This window comes from Eptesicus fuscus, chromosome 6, assembly GCF_027574615.1.
Source record: "Eptesicus fuscus isolate TK198812 chromosome 6, DD_ASM_mEF_20220401, whole genome shotgun sequence".
In the NCBI taxonomy this organism is placed as follows: Eukaryota; Metazoa; Chordata; class Mammalia; order Chiroptera; family Vespertilionidae; genus Eptesicus; species Eptesicus fuscus.
In genome coordinates, this window is record NC_072478.1 from 85,969,444 (window position 1) to 85,990,536 (window position 21,093).

Sequence of the window (21,093 nt, forward strand, 5' to 3'; positions counted from 1 at the left end):
TGTATATATAAAATCAATACAACTATATTTGTTGTTGAAAAATAAAACTATAAAAGAGATATTGTCAAATTGTCTTCTAAAGTGGTTGTACCAATTCAGATTCCCATCAGTAGTGTATGAGCCCTCATTGCATCTTTGCCAGTATTTGGTGTTAGTTAGTATTCCAGATCTTACCCAGTGCATTAGTTATGTAATGGCATCTCATGTTTTTATTTAAATTTTCTGATGACAAATAATGTAGATCATTTTTGCATATGCTTATTGGCTATCTGTGTATCTTCCATGAGGTGTCTGTTAAAGTCTTTGGCCCATATTTTTAAAAAATCAGGTTACTTGTTTTCTTGTTTTTGAGTTTTAAGAGTTCCTTACGCATATTGTGTAACAATACTTAATCAGATGTGTTTTTTGAAATATTACTCCCAGTCCATGCCTTCTTTTCTCATTCTCTTGATATTGTCTTTCACAGAAAATAAGTTTTTAAATGAATTAAAGTTATCAATTATTTCTTTTATGGATCAAGCCTTTAGTGTTTGTTTAAAAACCCATCACCATACCCATCGTCAGCCAGGTTTTCTCCTATATTCTCCTGTAGGAGTTTTATAGCTTTGCATTTTACATTTTGCTGCGTTTATATGGTCCTATTTTTAGACTCTTCATTTTGTTCCACTCACCCATTTGTCTATTCTCTCACCAATACTATACTGTCTTGTCTAATCAATTCATGTTTTTGACAAGAGTTCTAAGAAAATTAAATGGCCAAAGAACAGTCTTTTCAACAAATGATGCTATGACAACTGGATAGCCACATGCAAAAAGTATAAATTACCACATATAAAAATTAACTTAAAATGTATCAAAGATCTAAATGCAAGTACTAATGTCATGAAACTTGTAGGAGGAAACCAAGGTACATATATTCCTCAGGTTGGATTATGCAGTAATTTCTTTTACTGAACAACAAAGGTACAAGCAACAAAGGAAAAAATAGATAAGTTGGAATTCATTAAATTTGTCAAAATTGCAGGGGGACAATCAGGTTTTACATCAATAAAGTAAAAAAGGCAACCTGAGAATCGGGGGATATTTGCAAGTCATATATCTAGTAATTGCCTAATATTTAGATTAAATCAAGTATACTAACAACCTTTATCTTGACTGATTTGTGAGTGACTAAGGAAATAATATAATTTTTCCCCAAGCCTAAAAAAAAATCACATAATATCTTTGAATAGACTTTGGAGTTCATTCAATTACAGACATAACCTATGTTTTAGAATACAAATCCATATTGCCTACTGTTCATAATTGTAAGATTGACCCTGAATACTTGTTAGAACTCAACTCCTAAATGACGCTCTTCTAGAGGTTTTGATTCTTTCAGGTAAAGAGGAGCCCAAGTGTCTGTACTTTTAAAGAACACCCAAGTAATGTATTATTTCTTCACCTTTGAAAGTATTTCCTTATAGTTACCAAAAGTAGTCAATAAAAATTGGTTATTTTTAATAAAGATAGTATTATTTAACATTGTATTGATTGAAATATTTATGATTGTAAATTGCATTGGGTTTCATATTATCAAACACACAATTAAGATAGTTTTTCAATTGCTATTTAATGATTGAACAGAGAATGAAAATCAATTAAAGGTTCTTAGAGTTGGGAAACAATTTTCAACACCCTATAATCCATCTTGTATACCATAGAAGGCTCTGTCTGGTCACCTAGGAGTTTAACGCCCTGGTTGAAAAGACTCTGATTGGCTGTAGAATCCACTGCAAAATAGGATTGCCATAAATGCCTTAAGAGTGTGTAGCTCAGGCAGAATCAGCATTTACCATAGTGCTTAAAACTAAATGATCTTTGAGTGTCTCTGTAAAGAAAAAGAGAAAGAAAAATTATTATGGACAGCATTTAAAATTGCCCGGGCATTACACTAAGTGTTTCTAAATGAGGAGCATGGTATGGAGAAGCTGTGCTCCACCTCCACAACCAGCTGGGACCCACATGCTCCCCAGCCCTTCACACCTCCTTCCCTCAACTGGGGCTCCTTGGCTCTTCCTACATGGTCAGTCCTGGCTCAGTCATGGAACCCACCCAGACTGGAGAGAGAGGAGGATTAGAGATCGTTTTGATGGGAAATTTGGGAAATAAGAAGAAATAAATTTGAGAGGAAATGAGGAGGGAGCTAGGAAGGCTCGCTGATCCTTTAGACTACAAACTCCTTTGGAGTGTAGCATATAGGAAAGGAGGTTGGGTGGAAATGTCCTGGAATGCCCTGCTCTCTAAGGAAGGTTTGCAGTCTATCATGGAGTTCAGGAGACAAGGTTGACCCTCAGAGGAGTCCCTTCCTAGCATGAATAGACTCATTGTGATGGATTTCAATTTTCTGTAGTCAAGTAGTGTTTCTTGCTCGATCATACTCTCTGTAACTTAAAGCTATATCATAGAGATTATCAGTTATATTGAAGTAGAATTCAATATATTGGTCATAGATTGCCATTAGTAAGTCATAGTGGTTAAATTAAATGATGTTTACATTTGCAGAATATTCAGCAGAGTTATATTGAGAGGTCAAATACAAAACTGCTTTTGCAAATGAGAACTCCCGGGAAAGGTACCAATGTGATTTTGTGACTTTTACTGAGATAGTACAATTTTTTTTCCAGATATACTGTGCTTAGCCTATAAGAAACTTGGGTTTTCCTATCATTTTGTGATGGTTTCTTCATTTTGTGAGAGCCAATATTTAGTCTTGTGTTCTTACAGCATTACACTGCAGTAAGTGCATCTATTGTAGTAAGTATGACCATTGGTTGCGCAGATTGGTTCCATTTGGTTGTTGCAATCATGTAATCGCTGCATATATATCTTACAGTCTGGCTGTTAAACATAAAGAAGAACATAAAATTTGTCAGATAATGATCTTTTTAACAAAATATGTTTTAACTTTAGTACAAGATTCCATGCATCAGAATGGAATGAAAATATTCTATATTGAGGTTTGGACAGAAATAATCCACTTAGTCATAAAATATTATTGATATATTTTTACAAATTCAATACCATTTTTTTTTAAATAGACAAATTGCTGAATATGTTTTTATAACGTAGCCATTTTGGTCTCACTTCTACCTGCATTAGGTTTCCCCCATAATTTAATAACACGAGGAACCATAAAATGGAATTTTAACAATTTCCCTATCTTTTTCAATGGTTCCACTAATAGAGAATCAGATACATTCAGATTATCACCATATATGTATAAATTCATATATATTAGTATTTGCATATTCTATATAATGAAGCCCAGCAACCATAATGGTGTAATGACCAGAACAACTGCTCGACCAGTCGCTATGGGTGCATTGACCACCTCTTAGTCCCTTCCCCCCGCCCCGCCCGCCCCCCCCCCCCCCCCGCCCCAGCCTGCAGGCTCCGATCGCAGGATGGCGAACGGGGAACCATGGGGAACCAGGTTGGGTGGTGGCAGGGTGGGACTAGGGACTGGTGAGTGGGTGGAAAATGGCCCTAATTACAGGCTAGGCCTAGGAATTTATACCCGTGCACTATATTATGCACTAGGTCTCTAGTATATATATAATTTGGTTAGCAATGGCATGTTGTTAATTTACACAAATAAACAATATGGTGTGTATTCTCACATGACCAGATTTTTAAAAAACATTTTAAAATTTATTTCAGAGAGAAAGAGAGAGGGAGAGAGGGAAAAAAATCAATGAATCAATGAAGCTAGAGGATCATTGATCGGCTGTCTGCCTCCTTCATGTCCCACACTGGGGATCCAGCCTGCAACTTGGGCATGTGCTCTGAGCAGGAATTAAACCATTACCTCCTGGTTCATAGGTCAAAGCTCAACCATTAAGTCATGCCAGCCAAGCCATGACTAACTTTTAAAATGACTTTGTAACCTTTAATCATTTAGATATTTCTTCACCTCTATACAATATTCTGCTCTGTGAAGATATGATAATTATGTTATCCTTTAAATGAACAATTTTGTAATCTTCTTGTCTTCATAGGATAAACAATTCTACTTTAAATACACTGTACCCTTGCCCAACAAACATGGCTCAGCAGTTGAGCATCAACCTATGAACAAGGAGGTAACAGTTTAATTCCTGCTCAGGGCACATACCCACGTTTCAGGCTCGATCCCTAATGTGGGACATGAAGGAGGCAGCTGATCAATGGTTCTCTCTCATCATTGATGTTTCTATCTCTTTGTCTCTCCCTTCCTCTCTAAAATGAATAAAAATATATTTAAAAATAAATAAATCCTATTTAATCCTATATATAAAAAGCCTAATACGCAAATCGACTGAACAGAGGAACAACCAGCAGAATGACCAGTCACTATGATGCGCACTGACCACCAGGGGGCAGATGCTCAACACAGGAGCTGCCTAACCCTAACCCTAACCCCGACCAGCGGTGGCGGTGCCAGGCCAGCCAATGTGGGTGCCATTGGGGGCCACAATCACCCTGCCAGTTGCCTCACAGATCAGCCCTGATCACTGGTCAGGCCTGGGGACCCTACCCATGCATAAATTTCATGCACCGGGCCTCTAGTAAATAAATAACTAAAAATAAATACACTGTAACTTTTATCAGATGCTTACAGATAACAAGGATAACCAATAAAGGAATCTTTGAAATAATGGGATATTTTTATCTTGTCCAAAATACTAAATGGTTGTATAGGTCTGGCTATATTTTACATATCGAACTTAGCATAATAATGGCGCAGTATAAAAAAATATTTTGAAGGATCATTCTGTTGCACATTTTGTTTGGTGAATTTTATTTTTTAAATAGAAGTAAGGGAGAAGGACTAGAGAGATAGAAACATCAATGAGAGAGAGAGAGACATCAATGGGCTGCCTCCTACACACCCCTACTGGGAATTTAGCACATACCCAGGCATTTGCCTTGACTTGGATTTGAACCAGAAACCTATGGGTTCATAGGTCGGTGCTTAATCACCGAGCAACACCTGTGGTACTGTTTGGTGAAATTTGCTGTTAAAATTTACAATATAAAAGAATTGAAAATTTACCTCTTTCAATTTCAGAATTAGTAAGTATTAACTTACCTCTTTGCCACGGCGAGTTGGAATTGCAAGAGAATTTCCTGCAATGAGCACACAAAAGAAAATATAAAAAGAAGAAGAGGGAAAATCAATCAGATTCTCTGGTGGGAAGAACCTGTCTCTTAGTAGCAAAATACTGCACAATTGCCTACTCGGGACCTCTAAGTTCAGAGATGAGCCTTTTGTGGTAGTATCAAAACACAGAGTTCACAAAACAGTTCCAAATTTGAAATTTAATATCAAATTAATCTCACTGTAAAAAATAATTTGGTGTTGTGCAGTAATCACCAAATACTCCTGTGAAGATACCATAGTTCTTTTTATTTATCTTTAAATAAACAGGACACGCTAGTTAGAGAAGAATATGCCTAGTTTAATGCCACTTAATATGCCTGTATAAAGTCACCAACACGAAGAAATTAATTACTACTTAATGAAATACTATTTATTCTAATATCAGGGACCTATTTAATACCCAAAGCTACTTTACTCAAATTCATCAGTCTCCTTGCACTAATGGAAGATAAATTTCCAGGAGAAGGTCTCACCTCATACAAAGCTTTTATTTTAGTGGACTCAGAACTGGCAAACAACAAATCAGATTGTCAAGGATTGTCAGATCTAGGAGACATCATTACTCCCTACACTCTGCATTTGCAAATATGGAAACTGACCTCCAAAGAAAATATTAATTAGGGTAAATATTTTTAGTCAGAAAAAAAAAAGCTAAGTTCTACTGATCATGCTAACCTACCTCTCTGCCTCCATCTCTCTAAGGTGGGGAATGAGAAAAAGCAATCCACTGATGTAATTTTTAAAAGGGGGTTTGTAATATGCCCCCCTTCATTTTGCCAGTTTAAGTGTTACAAACCTAATAAAAGAAGCTGTTCCATTTCTAAATAACAGAAGTTGTCTCATGCATTCTCTAAGATATATGAATTGCTTCATCCAGAATTGAAAAAGTACTCACCAAAATAAAGAGGAAATGCCAAGGCAATGATGAAAATAACTTTGATCCATGATGAGAAGAAAGACATTTTTATCAAGTCTGAAGAAGAAACCCAAAAGGAATGCTTACAACACATGACAAAGAGACAGATTTCCTCTTTTTTATGAAAGTTTCTTACAGGGAGAGGACCTGCTGTACCCCTAGATACCTTATTATAAATGAAATGCACCACACACTTACTACAATACACAAATTCCAGACCATTGACAATACCAAATGCTTGCAAGGATATGGAGCAATAGAAACTCTCTTTCACTGTTGGTTGAAATGCATCATAGAACAACCTCATTATAAAAGAGTTCGGTAGGTTATTACAAAACTAAATGTATTTACCATGCAATCCAGCAATAATGCTCTTTGATATTTACCTAAAGGACTTGAAATCTTATCCCCACCAAAAAGAAAACAACAACAAAAACCCTGCACACTGATGTTTAGAGCAACTTTATTCATAATTGCCCAAAATGGAAGCAATCAAAATGTCCATCAGTAGGTGAATGGATAAATAAACCATGGTACATCCAGCCAGTGGACTGTTATTCAGACCTAAAAAGAAATGAGCTATCAAGCCATGAAAATACCTGGAGGAACTTTAATGTATGTTACTAAATGAATTAAGCCAATCTGAAAAGGCTACATACTGAATAATTAATTCCAACTATATGATATTCTGGAAAAGGGAAAACTATGGAGACAGTAAATCAGTGGTTGTCAGGTGTAGGGAGGTGGAGTGATGAATAGGTAGAGCACAGAGGAATTTTAGGGCAGTAAAAATATATAATACCATAATGATTAATGTATCTCATTATATATTTGTTCAAATTCATAGACTATACAACACCAAGAGTAAACTGTAATGTAAACTATACACTTTGTGTGAATATTAAGTGTCAATGTGTTTGCATCATTCTTAACAAATGTACCACTCTGTTGTCTGTGTTGATAATGGACGAAGCTATGCATGTGTAGGGAGAGGGGATATAGGGATATAGGAAATCTCTGTACTTTCTCTCAATTTTGTTTGAACCAAAAATTGCTCTTCAAAGAAAATTCTTAATAACATACATATGCACAAGGTTATTTATTTTCTGATGCACAATCTATAATTGCAAAAGTTGGAAACATGTATATGCTGGAATATAAAAAATTGAATTATTTCCTGTACTTCCAAATAGTAGAGTACTATACAGCTCATTAAAAGGAGTAATATAGGTATGAATATTTATGTTCCTGGTTTGCTGAAATTTCTATATTTTCACTGGAGAGGGTAATAACCTAGGATTATACTTTGTAACACACCAATTTTACTACAATAATTTACCATATAACAATTCATTTTATAATAATTTACAAACTGAAATGTTTTCCATTTCCTAATAAGTGAGAGGTGATTTACCCGCATAATAAAATCAAAGATTTTAGCCAATTTAGTTCCTGCACAAATAAAACACTTCAAATAACTTGGTATCTCCGATGTTATTTCCATATCTGTTGTGAGAAGACATGGATGCAGTTCTTTTAATGAGGACACAATATGGCATAAGTTAGACTTCTTTGGCATTGTCTGTGGATAGGAAAGTCAAATTGCCAAATCTATAAACAGTGCTAATTTCTACAGTAGATCTGACTTTGTGTCAAAAAACATTGTGTTATTTAAACCCAATAACACCTTCATTTGAAGATATCATTTTCAGATGAAGAAACTGAAGAGCAAACAAGATAATAACTTGCTAACATCATTCTAATATAAAGGGAATTAATTGAGACTGATTATTTCAATGCTGTTTCCAATGTCCATGCAGTTGCCTCACAATAAACAACTCTCAATTTCAAGGCTGATGAATTGCCCCTAGAGTTATCAAAGAGGGTTTGCCTAATGTAAGGCTTTGATGTTAGGACTGATAACTAAAAATATTAGACCTGAAAGAGATTATTCTAGCAAATTCCATCAGAAAATATGACCTCCAAAACAGACAAGGATTCTTCAAGTACTTCAGCTCTAGAGATGGGAAACAGGATGAATTTCCCTGCCCCATTATCCAGTGGCCATTCAAATCCACTATAAAGTTTCTTACCTTTTACAATATAGGGCCTTTTAAAAAACTGTCAGTGTACTCTTAAAGGGGCATGTGCACTGTTCTGTACTTGGTTTACCAATTCAAAGCTTCTAAATCAAATAGAACAACCAATTTTGTTCCTAGATGACACCAAATATTTCCTCCAATTTTTAGGATATGAGAAATGCTCTATCCAGGATTGGAAAATGTACTCATCAGGAGAAAATGGAAATGCCAACCTGATGATAATAAAGTTGGCATTAATATTCAATGAGAAGTTAGCGATGTGAACTCCTTAGAAAGTTGTAAAGAAACCAGAGTGTTTATGACAAATTCCCATAAAGAGTTCAATGAACACAACCAAAGAGGCCACTTCCTGAATCCTCTAACTTGAGAAAGAAGAACGTCAACTCTTGAGTTGTTAAACTCCTTTACTATTTTTTTTTTAATTTTTACCCAAGGATATTTTTTCCATTTATTTTCAGTGAGAGTGAAAGGGAGAAAGGGAGGGAGGTAAAAAAAGAGAGAGGGAGAGAGATAGAGTGAAAAAGAGAGGAATATCTATGCAAGAGAGACACATTTATTGGTTACCTCCTGTAGGTGCCCAGACCAGGGCCATGATAGTACCTACTTGCCCTTGTCCAGGATTAGAAGCCGAGAGATTCTTCTAGGAGATTGCGGGGAAGCTAACACACCAACCCACTGAGTCATGCTAAACCCCCTTTCTTTTCATTAGGGAAGACTGTTCCCTTTTTTCCTCCTGCACCCAAATTAATTAAAAGTAAACATGTTAAACAATACATATGGAATAAAGGTCAAGGATCTCCTGTAGCATTTAAGAATACATGCAGTTTTAAATGCTCAATTTATCCTTCAGAGAACCAGGAACAATTATTCCTAGAAGGTCCAGAGCTGGAGCAGTCCTGACAGAAATACTGTACAAAAGAAAACACAACAATGTATGCGCCAAGTTACCCACCTCAGAAGACACAATACACAGGGAGACTGTGGATGTCTTGTTTACTTGTGCAGCCTCAGCCAGCTCCTCTGTGTTGAGCAGTGTATTTTAAATACTGCTATGTAGGAAGTCAAATGTCAGGAGAGATAAGACACACAGGGTCATATGTCCTGGCACTGACTGGGGAATGGCCACACACAGAGATCATCAAAGCTATTCCTACAGCAGGAAGTTTAGAGGACAATTCTATCTGATGGGCACAATGAATGGGGAGGGGAAAAAATGATAAGTGTTTATAGATCCTAAAAGAGACAAAACACGAAGTCTTGCTAAGCAAGGGAGCTGTGTAGGATCAGGAGATAAGGCAGGATAAGAATGCCAGAAACTACAATTTGCAAATATGTCTGGAGCCTACCTAGTTAAAAAAAAAAAAAATAGATAGCTATGAGAAGCACATGGAGAATTTTGTAAAATACCTGTGTCCATGTTTCTTCCCCAAAATTGCAATTCAATTTTCTAGATGACATCCTAGTAACCAGTATTTTTTTAAGTTTCTAAGGTGGTAATATCATGTTGCTATATTGGAAAGTGACTGAGCTAGAACCACAGATCAATCTCTGGAACACTATTATATCATTCTTCCTACTTCCTTAAACCAGAGCTTTCATAGTTACTGGAAATATATACAAACCAGTCTGTGGCTAGCTTTATTCACACACTTAAATTGCACTTATTTTGGAAATTCAGCTTGTTTCAGATTTCTGTGATCCAGTCTCAAAGAAGGAAAGTAAATTCTAAAATGATAATGAGAGCTTATTCTTACTAGTAAGATTCTAGAGCCAAACTTGTCTGGTTTTTCTCAGTTGTTAAAGCATCAGCCAATGCACTCAAGTGTTTAGGTTTGATTCCCCATCCAGCCCGTACACCTGGGTTATGGATTTGATCCCCAGCCCCTAGCAGGGCATCTGGGGGAGGCAACCAATCCATTTGTCTCTCTCACATCTATGTTTCTCTCTTTATCTCTTCCAAATCCTGCCTACTCTTTCAAAAAATCTATGGAAGAAATATCATCAAGTGAGTATTAATAACAACAACAACAAAAGAATCTACCAATAGAGCCAGAGAACTGTGCTTCAGTTCTTAGCTCCGTGGCTTAGTATGTGAGGGACCTTTAAAAATTGCATATATTACCTGATTATAAGTTAACTCACTTGTAGAAAAATGAATTAAAATAAAATTGCTGCTTGCAATTGTTAAATAATTTATTATATACAAAATACCTACAAGTGCATGTACCAGCTTGGCATAGAATAAACGCAGGAGCATTTTCAAATAGTTAATGAAAGTCTGTTATATAAAAGGGCTATATCATTCATTGACCAACTATCAGCAAATTGAATACAGCAATATTTTTAAAGTTTAGTATTAAGTAGGATTTTCTGCAACTCAAGGTTGATTCAGCATTTGAAAACTAAGAAATGTAATTCACTACATTAACAGATTAAAAGAAAAAGTTATGTGACCAGCTCAATATACAGGTACTCATGATAAAAAAAAAACAAAAACCAACCTTTGGTGACTAAAATGTAAGTAGATAGTTTTATGTAGGACATCACAGCAGACTGCATAATTTATGCTGTGATTTTTATTGCTTTCCCATAATAAGAGGAGGTCAGAGACAGTGCAGTAAAGAAGAGAATAAGAAAAAGCAGAGGGGCAGGGAAGTGTAAGATGTAAAAAGACAAGTAAAAGAGAAGTAACATTGTTTCTATTAGCAAATTTTTTCTGCAGAATAGCCTAAGAAGTGTGTATTTTTAAAGGCAATTACTAAAATGAATAAGGAATGCATCATAATCACAGAATATAAGGTCAATATATACTAGCAAAAATAACAAAAACTAAAATTTACAATTTTTTCCCAACAGCTTTGCTGAGGTATAATTCACATATACTAAACTTCACATACTAAACTGGGCAGTCTGTTGAATTTAACGTATGTATGCACCCCTGAAATTATCTTCGCAATCAAGATAGTGAACATATTCATCACCCCCCAAAGTTTCCGCTTGTCCCCCCTTCCCCTTTCCCCATGCATCTGATGATCTGTCATCACTTTAGATCAGTTTGCTTTTTCTAGAATCTTTCTTAGATGGACTATGCCATATGTACCCTGGTTTCTCTGTAATTCAGCAAAATTATTTTGAGAAACATCCCTGTTGTTGTGTGTATCAGTACTTCCTTACTTTTTATTGCTGAGTAATATCCATTGTGTGGATAGGTCATAATTTGTTATTCATTTGCCTGTCCTTGAACATTTACATTGTTTCCAGTTTGCAGATATACAAAATAAAGCTGCCACAAATATTCATATACATGTTGTTCTTAAGCAAATGCATACATTTCACTTGGGTAAATAGCTAGCAGTGGAAGGTTAGTTCATAAGGTTAAAAGTTTCTTAATTTTTAAAGAGACTGCCAAATCTTTGCCGAAGTATTGTCCTGCTTTACATTCCCACCAGTGGTGCCTGAGAGTTCCAGTTGCTCCACACCCTCACCAACACTTGGTGGGACCAGTCTTTATAATGTCAGCCACTCTGTTAAGTATAGAGTAGTATCTCATTGTGATTAATTTACATTTCTTTAACAACTTTGGCCTTTAGAGGGTTATTTTTAGTGAAATACAATTGACATAAACATTGTGTGGTTTTAAGTTGTACAAAATGTTAATTGTATACATTCACATACTACAATAAGATTAATACCATAGCACTAGATAAACCCCTAGTCACATAATCATTTCTTTTTTGTGGTGAGAACATTTAAGATCTAGTCTCTTAGCAACTTTGAAGTATTGTTGACTATAATCACAATGCTCTGCGTGTCTGCAGAACTTACTCATCTTTTAACTCCAACTTTGTACCCTTTGATCAACATATCCTTATTTTCCCGAGTCCCAAGGCTCTCATAATCACCATTCTACTCTCTATGAATTAAGCTTTCTAAGATTTCATGTATGTTATATTATTATACAGTATTTATTGTTGTCTGTCTGATGTCTCTCACTTGACAAGATGCTTTCAAGAACCATGTATGTTTTCACAGATGGGAGAATTTTCTTCTTTCTCATGGTTGAATAACCATATGATTGTGTATATAAAATCATCTTTATCCATTCATGTGTTGGAAGGACACAAGTTATTTTTGTGTCTTGGCCATTATGAAAAATGCTCCAATGGTCATGGGAGTGTAGGTATCTTTTCAATATTCTATTTTCATTTCCTTTAAATATATACCAAGAAGTGGTATTTTTTATGTGTTAAATGGCAGTTCTATTTTTACATTTTTAAAGCATTTCCATTCTGTTCTCCATTGTGGCTATACAAATTTATAATCCCACCCATACTGTACAAGGATTTCCTTTTCTTCACACCTCATCAACACTTGGTAGTCTTCTTGATGATAGCCATTCTAACAGGTGTGTGGTGATATCTCATTGTGGCTCTGATTGGCTTTTCCCTGAATATTTCCCACTACATTTTCATGTACTTATTGGCCGTTTGTATGTCTTCTTCAGAAAAAATGTTTATAGAAATCCCCTGCCAATTTTTTCTATTCACTTCAGGGAAAGCAAGAGAGACAGAAACATCAATGATGAGAGTCATCTATTCCCCTGCCTCCTGCATGCCCCCTACTAGGGATCAAACCCACAGACTGGGCATTTGTCCTGACTGGAATCAAACCTTGACCTCCTGGTTCATGGGTCCATGCTCAACCACTAAGCAGCACAGGCAGTACTCCCCTGCCAATTTTTTAAAAATATATTTCTATTGATTTCAGAGAAGAAGGGACAGGAAGGGAGAGATAGAAACATCAATGATGTGAGACAAATATTGATTGGCTGCCTCCTGCACACCCAAACTGGTGATTGAGCCTGCAACCCGGGCATTTGTCTTGACTGGAATTGAATAATGACTGCCTGGTTCATCCTATGAGCCAAACGGGCAGAGTCAATTTTTAATTTGCTTTATTATGGTTATTGAGTTGTATTTGTTCTGTATATATTTCACATATTAACCTCTTAGGAGATAATTAGTTTACAAATTTTGCTCCCATTTTGTAAGTTGTGTTTTCATTTCATTTTGTTAGTTGTTTCTTTTGCTGTGCAGAAGATTTTTAACTTGATGCAGCCTCTCATAATCATAAGAACAATTCTTTAAATTTAAGCTAGTGATGATATTTTAAAGCTGTTTATAGCTAATTGGTGCTGGGTTATAAAAGTGAGTACATAAAAAATCTTTGTGGGAGGTTTATCCACCACATTAAATTATTACAATTAGTGTAATATCAAATTTAAACAAATAATATGTGGTTTTTTATTAAAGAGTGTTCTTAAAGTAATGGAAAATACCTTACTGTGCGTCAGACAGCAAGGCAATGTATGAGAATAGTAGTGAGTTTATTAGAATACTTCTTTTTAGTTAAGTTCTGTATCAATATCTAGAAATACTGGGAATTCATGAAAGAATTTGTGCAATGACAGAACCGAGGTGGGATGAGACTGTCCTATTTGATTTAGACAAATGCCTTCTCTCTAGATGTTGGCTTATTGTAACCAAGAGAAAAATTAGTGATCAGATCTAACTGTCTGCTAAATACCTCTTGCATCCAGAGAAAATAAGACAGAGGCAGAAGAAGGAGCAGATATTTGATACAATTTCCTGGTTCTCTTCTTATCCATACTGAGTCAGAATGTAAACTGGAGAAGTCTAGGAATCAGAATTGTTAGTGACACCTCTTGTGATTCTTAAGTAAATTAAAAAATGCTGATTTCCAAGGTCTTCTAAAGGAAAGGCAATATTAAAGGTTTGTGCCTTCAGAGTATTCCACTTATAGGTGAAATAAGGCCAAGCTAAAGTGGTTATACTTTTCAATACCACAGGTCGTTTATGAAGCATTCTAGATTACTTGCTTTAGGAAATATTAATAATTCCAGGAATAAATTGAATAGCACAAAGCAATGTTATATCAGGGCCTTACTACATATGTGCAACAGTTTTAGATTTACAGAATCAGTTCTATAAGTATACAACTACATTATTCCTTATCTCTGGGATGGCTTCACAAATATTCACAGTGTCCAGCATTGACAGCTATGGTCATTAGTCTTGCAGGACATTTGGTCCTATCCAAACTGACCATTAAGACATTTAGTCCATGCTAAAAGGTCTTAGATATTTTGTTCGGACCTAAACATCCATGGAGACATTTGGTGCATAGTAAATATAAATTATACTCTTCTGCAAGATCTGAGTCCTGACCCATCCACCTGCCCCATGTGTCATTGCCAGCCAGGCTACCAAGGTAAGAGGGGTTATTATTGGCAATACAGCCACAACACAAACATTGGACCAATACAACATGATAACATTTTTATGTCTGAATCCTGAAACCCGGAAGTATAAATAAACATTATGGGCTATTTGAATGCAAAGATAATTTCTTAGGTCTGTATGTATTTTAAAAATGTATATGTTATTTATTTTTAAATAGAAAGGAAGTTGGAGGAGGGAGACAGATATAGGGAGGGAGGGAGAGAGAGAAAGAAATATTAACCCGTAACCTGGGTATGTGCCCTGAAGGGGAATTGAACCAGTGACCTTTCAGTGCATGGAATTGTGCTCACAATCAACTGAACTACACTGGATAGGGGAAGTGTGAATGTTTTTGACAGGATCAAATTTCAAATACATTTTTATGTGACCAAAGGTCTTCATGGACAATTTGGACATGACTAAATCATTGGAAATCATAATTAGGGATAAGAATTACTAAGAGTTATATTTACAGCTGCTTAAGGACTTGGCTCCGACACAGAAAATATTCTTGTCATCACCAACAAGTTCCATGTCATTTACTATAAAGAAAAGAAACTTCGCAGTTTGGCTAAATATCACAAGCCATTTTCCAAAAGCTGGGCTCAGGCTATCACTCGCATACCTGCTAGAGAGGGCATCACCTATTAGGGAATAAGGGCCTCTTGTGATGCTTAAGGGCTGAGTTTTCTTCATCTAAAATAATGTGTCCACCTTCTAAGGAAGTTCCAAAATGGAGAGGCATGTAATTCTTTCCCCTTCCTCCACCCTGTTAGCTGGCATCTGGGAGAATAAAAAATTTGGTCTTCACATGTTAATTTTGAGATATCTCAATATTAGAGGCCCAGTGCATGAAATTTGTGCACGGGGGAGGGGAGGTGTCCCTCAGCCCAGCCTTCACCCTCTCCAATCTGGGACCTCCTCGAGGGATGTCCAACTGCCCATTTAGGCCAGATCCCAGTAGGATTGGGCCTAAACGGGCAGTCGGACATCCCTCTCACAATCCAGGACTACTGATTCTCAACTGCTCGCCTGCCTGCCTTCCTGATTGCCCCTAACCGCTTCTGCCTACCAGCCTGATCACCTCCTAACCACTCCCCTGCCAGCCTGATTGCCCCTAACTGCCCTCCCCTGCTCGCCTGATCCCTCCCAACTGCCCTCCCCTGCTGGCAATCTTGTAGCAGCCATCATGTGTCTATATGGGGGCAGCCATCTTTGACCACATGGGGGCAGCCATCTTGTGTTGGAGTGTTGGTCAATTTACATATTACTCTTTTATTAGGTAGGATAGAGGCCTGGTACATGGGTGGAGGTCAACTCGTTTGCCCCGATGGGTGTCCTGGATCAGGGTGGGGGTTCCCTTGGGGCATGGGGAGACCTGGGCAACAGGTCTGTGGTGGTTTGCAGGCTGGCCATGCCCCCTGGCAACCCAAGCAGAGCCCCTGATATCTGTGATTTACTTATCTTCTATAATTGAAATTTTGTAGCCTTGAGCAGAAGCCAGGGCAAGCCAGGAACTTGGCTTCCTCCATTGCCAGGGAAACACAAGCCTCCTGCTTGCTCCATGGCCACAGCAATTTTTGTTGGGATTTATTTATCTTCTATAATTAAAACTTTGTAACCCTGAGTGGAGGCCTCTGCCACCCAGGGTGTGCAAGAAGCTTGGCTTCCTCCATTGCTGGGGAAACCCAAGCCTCCTGCTTCCTGTGGCCCCAGCCATCTTGGTTGGGTTAATTTGCATACTCGCTCCTGATTGGTTGGTGGGCGTGGCTTGTGGTTGTAGTGGAGGCACAGTCAATTTGCATATTACTCTTTTATTAGATAGGATATTGAGGTATGTCCAATATATATATTTGTCTGAATTTCCCCAGAAATAGATTTTATAGTAAAGATTTGAGAACAAATGTGTGGATTCAGGAGACAAAACAGGACCCATTGTGGACAGGAGGCAGGAAAATGAAGGCAATAAATGAACAGTGTGTTTTCTAGCAGGTTAGTTACCACTGTGTGTAAGTGGACTTCACCCCTTAATGAGACTCTGAAGGTAGTGTGCAACATAAAGGTCAGATTTATCCTACTCTAAATGCAGGGAAACGGCATAATTGTATACCAACCCTCATCAGCCAATGATTGAAAGGTGACCACAAGATCTGTTGACTTTCTGGTGCTTCTGGCACTCTGTGTATATGGGCACAGTGTTCAGAGAAAGTCCTTTAGCAAAGAGATGCAAATACTGGCAGTTGGAAGTTGAGCCCCATGAACTGAGAGGTAGAGCCCAAATGATTTGAGCAGGACATGAAAGTACTGTGTGGGAATGGAGACATATCAAGAATCTGGAATTTAGAAACAAGGGTTAGAGATACAAATTTGTAGTCATTGATGTAAAATGGAATTAAAATTCATGAGAATGGATAAGATCACTTAGGGAAATAGAAAAGAGAAGACGACTGTACATTTAGTGCCAGCATCAAAATAACAAATGAAATCAATAAAGCAAACCCATAAGAAACAAGAAATGATAAAGGAGAAACAACAAAAGAGTGTGATATCATTGGAACCAAGTTTTAAAGACCACATCAAGAAAGAGATGAGTACTTAGGAAGCACTAAATGAGTATTAGCTGCTACTATTACTTCCTTCCTTCCTTCATTCATTCATTGAATTGATTATATTTTGCTGATTCTGGAAAAAAAAAAAGGAAAGGAAAGGAAAGAGTAATAAACCATACTAAATGCTGCTGGCATGGGAATAAAAAATGAGATGTGAAACTCCACTCTTATATTTTGAAAAGAAAATCCAATTGACAGTCCTAGATGGCTCTTGCCCTTGCAGGCAGGTATTGCAATAACTCCCTCTGGGTTCTATTCTGAGAACAGCACCCTAGTAATGAATTCTAGGAATCTGAAAACAAAACTCAATTGACAGTCCTAGAGGGCTATGCATGTTGCATGGAGTTAAAAGAAAAGCCTATTGGAGATAACTATAAATATTTCTCTCTTTTCTGCATCCAGTGGGGCTAGAGAGCAGGTCCAGTTCCTGAGTAGGGGTGGCTGGGAATTGAGAAATAAAAGAAAGAGACAGACACAGAGACAGAAGGAAAAAGCTAGGACCGGGTGGACTGCTGCCCTGTCAGATGGAGAGACAGTGACCGAGAGCCGATGCAGCATGTTTATTTTATACCTCCCAAGTACCAGGAAGTTTCACCAAAAGATCAAGACAAAGGAGATTATTTGCATTCTTGAGTAGGCCCTGAGCATTCCTGGTGCTAGGCTGGATTTTGATATCAAAACCCAACACCTAGGCTGAAATGAAGGTCAAGCTGACAACACCCTTGGCTTTTATGGCAAGGCGTGTTCCCATGGCGTGGCTTTGCCAATGCCACTAGGTTCAGCTGACAATAATTAAAGAATGCCCATGTGCCTTCCCAGGCATTCTCTACAGATAGCATTGGCAAATATGTTCTCCAATGCAGAGGGCTTTCTTGATGTTTTGTTGATGGTTTCTTTTTGGTGCAGAAGCTTTTTATTTTGATGTAGTCCCATTTGTTTCCTCCTTATTTTCTCCTTAATTTCCATGGCCCTAGGACAGTGGTCAGCAAACTGCGGCTTGCGAGCCACATGCGGCTCTTTGGCCCCTTGAGTTTTAAACAAAGGCCAGCTTAGGAGTATCCTACTTAAGTTAATAACAATGTACCTACCTATATAGTTTAAGTTTTAAAAATTTGGCTCTCAAAATAATTTTAATCATTGTACTGTTGTTATTTGGCTCTGTTGACTAATGAGTTTGCCGACCACTACCTAGGACAGTGATGGCGAACGTATGACACCATTTCTGATGACACATGGCCGCATGCCGAGGATGAAACATTTGCTGCTCCTGAGGATGAAACATTTGCAACTAGAGTCCTGGAGTTAGTTTTTTCCTCAAAGTGACACACTACCCAAGTTATGCTCAGTTTTTGGCGAAGTTTGACAAACCAAGCGCAAAAGGTTGCCCATCACTGACCTAGGAGCTGTATGCAGAAAGATATTGATTCTACATATATCTGCTGTTTTGCTGCCTATGGCTTCTTCTAAGATTTTTATGGTTTCTCATCTTGCTTTTAAGTCCTTTATCCATTTTGAATTTATTTTTGTGTATGGTGTAAGTTGGTGGTGTATTTTCATTTTTTTGCATGTATCTGTTCAATTTTCCCAACCATTTATTGAATAGACTGTCTTGACTCTATTGTATGTTCTTGCCTCCTTTGTCAAATATTAATTGAGCATAGTAGCTTAGGTTGATTTCTGGGTTCTTTGTTCTGTTCCATTTGTCTATATATCTGTTCTTGTGCCAGTACTAGGCAGTTTTGAGAACAGTAGCTTTGTAATATAGCTTGTAATATGGTACTGTGATCCCTCCAGCTTTGTTCTTCTTTCTCAGGATTGCTACAGCTCTTCAAGGTCTTTTTTTATTCCATATGAATTTTTGGAGAATTTGTTTTAGGTCTGTGAAATTTGCTGTTGGTATCTTAATGGGAATTGCATTGACTCTATAGATTGCTTTGGATATAGTATGGACATTTTAATGATGTTGATTCTACCAATTCATGAACGCATTATATTCTTCCATTTGTTTATGTCTTCCTCTATCTCTTTTTTTGACATCCTGTAGTTTTCCGTGTACAGGTCGTTCACCTCCTTAGTTAAGTTTATTAATAACTATATTAATTTTTTGTTGCAATGGTAAATAATGGTAAATGCGATTTTTTATTAGTTTCTCTTTCTGTGAGAAATATTTCAGTATTTCATTATTGGTGTATAAAAAAGCCATAGATTTCTGGGTGTTGATTTTGTGTCCTGCTCTATTGCCAAATTCATTTATTAAGTCTAGTAGTTTTTTGATGGAGTCTTTTGGGTTTTTCTATGTAGAATATCATGTTATCAGCAAATAATGACAGTTTTACTCCTTCTTTTCCAATATGGATGCTTTTATTTCTTTTTCTTTATCACTATGGCTAGCACTTCCAGTACTGTGTCGAACAGGAGTGGTGAGAGTGAGTATTCCTGTATTTTTCCTGTTCTTAGGGGAAATGGTTTCAGAAAACCATTGAGTATGATGTTGGCTGTAGGTTTGTCATATATGGCCTTTGTCATCTTGAGATATGCTCTCTCTATTCCCACTTTGCTGAGAGTTTTTATCAAAAACATGTGTTGGATTTTGTTTAATGCTTTCCCTGCACCTATTGATATGATCATGTGATTTTTGTCTTTCAATTTGTTTATGTTATATATCATATTTATTTATTTGGGAATATTGTACCAGCCTTGCATGCCTGGAATAAATCCCACTTGATCTGGAGTATGATCTTGTTAATATATTACTGTGTTTGATTTGCTAATATTTTGTTGAAGATTTTAGCATCTATGTTCATCAGGGATATTGGCCTGTAATTCTCTTTCTTTGTAATGTCTTTATCTGGCTTTGAAATTAGGATAATGGTATCCTTATAAAATTTGGGCGTGTTCTTCCTTTTGGGTTTTCTGAAATAGTTTGAGGAGTATAGGTGTTAGTTCTTCCTTGAATGTTTGGTAAAACTACCCTCTGAAGCCATCCGAACTGGGCTTTTGTTTGGTGGGAGTTTTATTTATTTTATTTTTTTAATTACTGCTTCTATTTCTTCACTTGTTATTGCCCTATTCAGGTTTTGTGATTCCTCCTGATTCAGTTTTGGGAGATTATATTTTTCTAGGAATTTCTCTACTTCAACCACATTGTCAAACTTGTTGGCATATAGTTAGTTGTTCATAGTATTTTCTTACAATCCTTTGTATTTCTGTGGTGTCAGTGGTTACTTCTCCACTTTCATTTCTGATTTTATTTATTTGGGTCCTTTCCAATTTTTTCTTGGTGAGTCTGGCTAATGGTTTATCAATTTTGTTTATCCTTTCAAAAAACCAGCTCTTCATTTCATTGAGTTTTTGTATTGTTTTTTTGTATCTGTATTATCAGTTTCTGCTCTAATCTTTCTTTGTTCCTTCCTTTTACTTACTCTGGGCTTTTCTTATTGTTCTCTTTCTAGTTCTTTAAGTTGTAGTAGTAAATAGTTTATTGCTGACTTCCCTTGTTTTTTGAGGTATACCTAGAGTCCTATGTATTTCCCTCTCAGGAATGCTTTTGCTGTGTCCCAAAGATTTTGGCTTGTTGTGTGATCATTTTCATTTGTTTCTAGGAAGTTTTTTTATTTCTTTTTATCTCCTTGGTAACCCATTCATTCTTTAATAGCATGCTCTTTAGCCTGCATGCGTTTGAATGTTTTGGGTGTTTCTTACTGTAGTTCACTTTTAATTTCATTGCACTGTGATCTGAGAAGATGCTTGATACGATTTCAATCTTTTTGAACTTGTAGAGTCTTGTTTTGTGTCCTAACATGTGATTTATCTTTGTGAATGATCCATGAATACTTGAGAAGAATGTGTATTTTGCTGCATTGGGGTGATATATTCTATAAATGTTAATTAAATCCATCAGATCCATTGTGTCCTTTATATTCTCTGTTTCCTTATTAAGTTTTTTACTGGAAGATCTGTCCAGTGGAGACTGAGGGGT

General features: G+C 36.8%; 1 long non-coding RNA gene across 2 annotated transcripts in view; it reads left to right on the forward strand.

Moving 5' to 3' along the window:
- LOC114231677 (uncharacterized) overlaps positions 1–21,093 on the forward strand; it is a 315,772-nt gene that overhangs the window by 267,487 nt on the left and 27,192 nt on the right. The gene's annotated exons all lie outside the window — the stretch shown is intronic.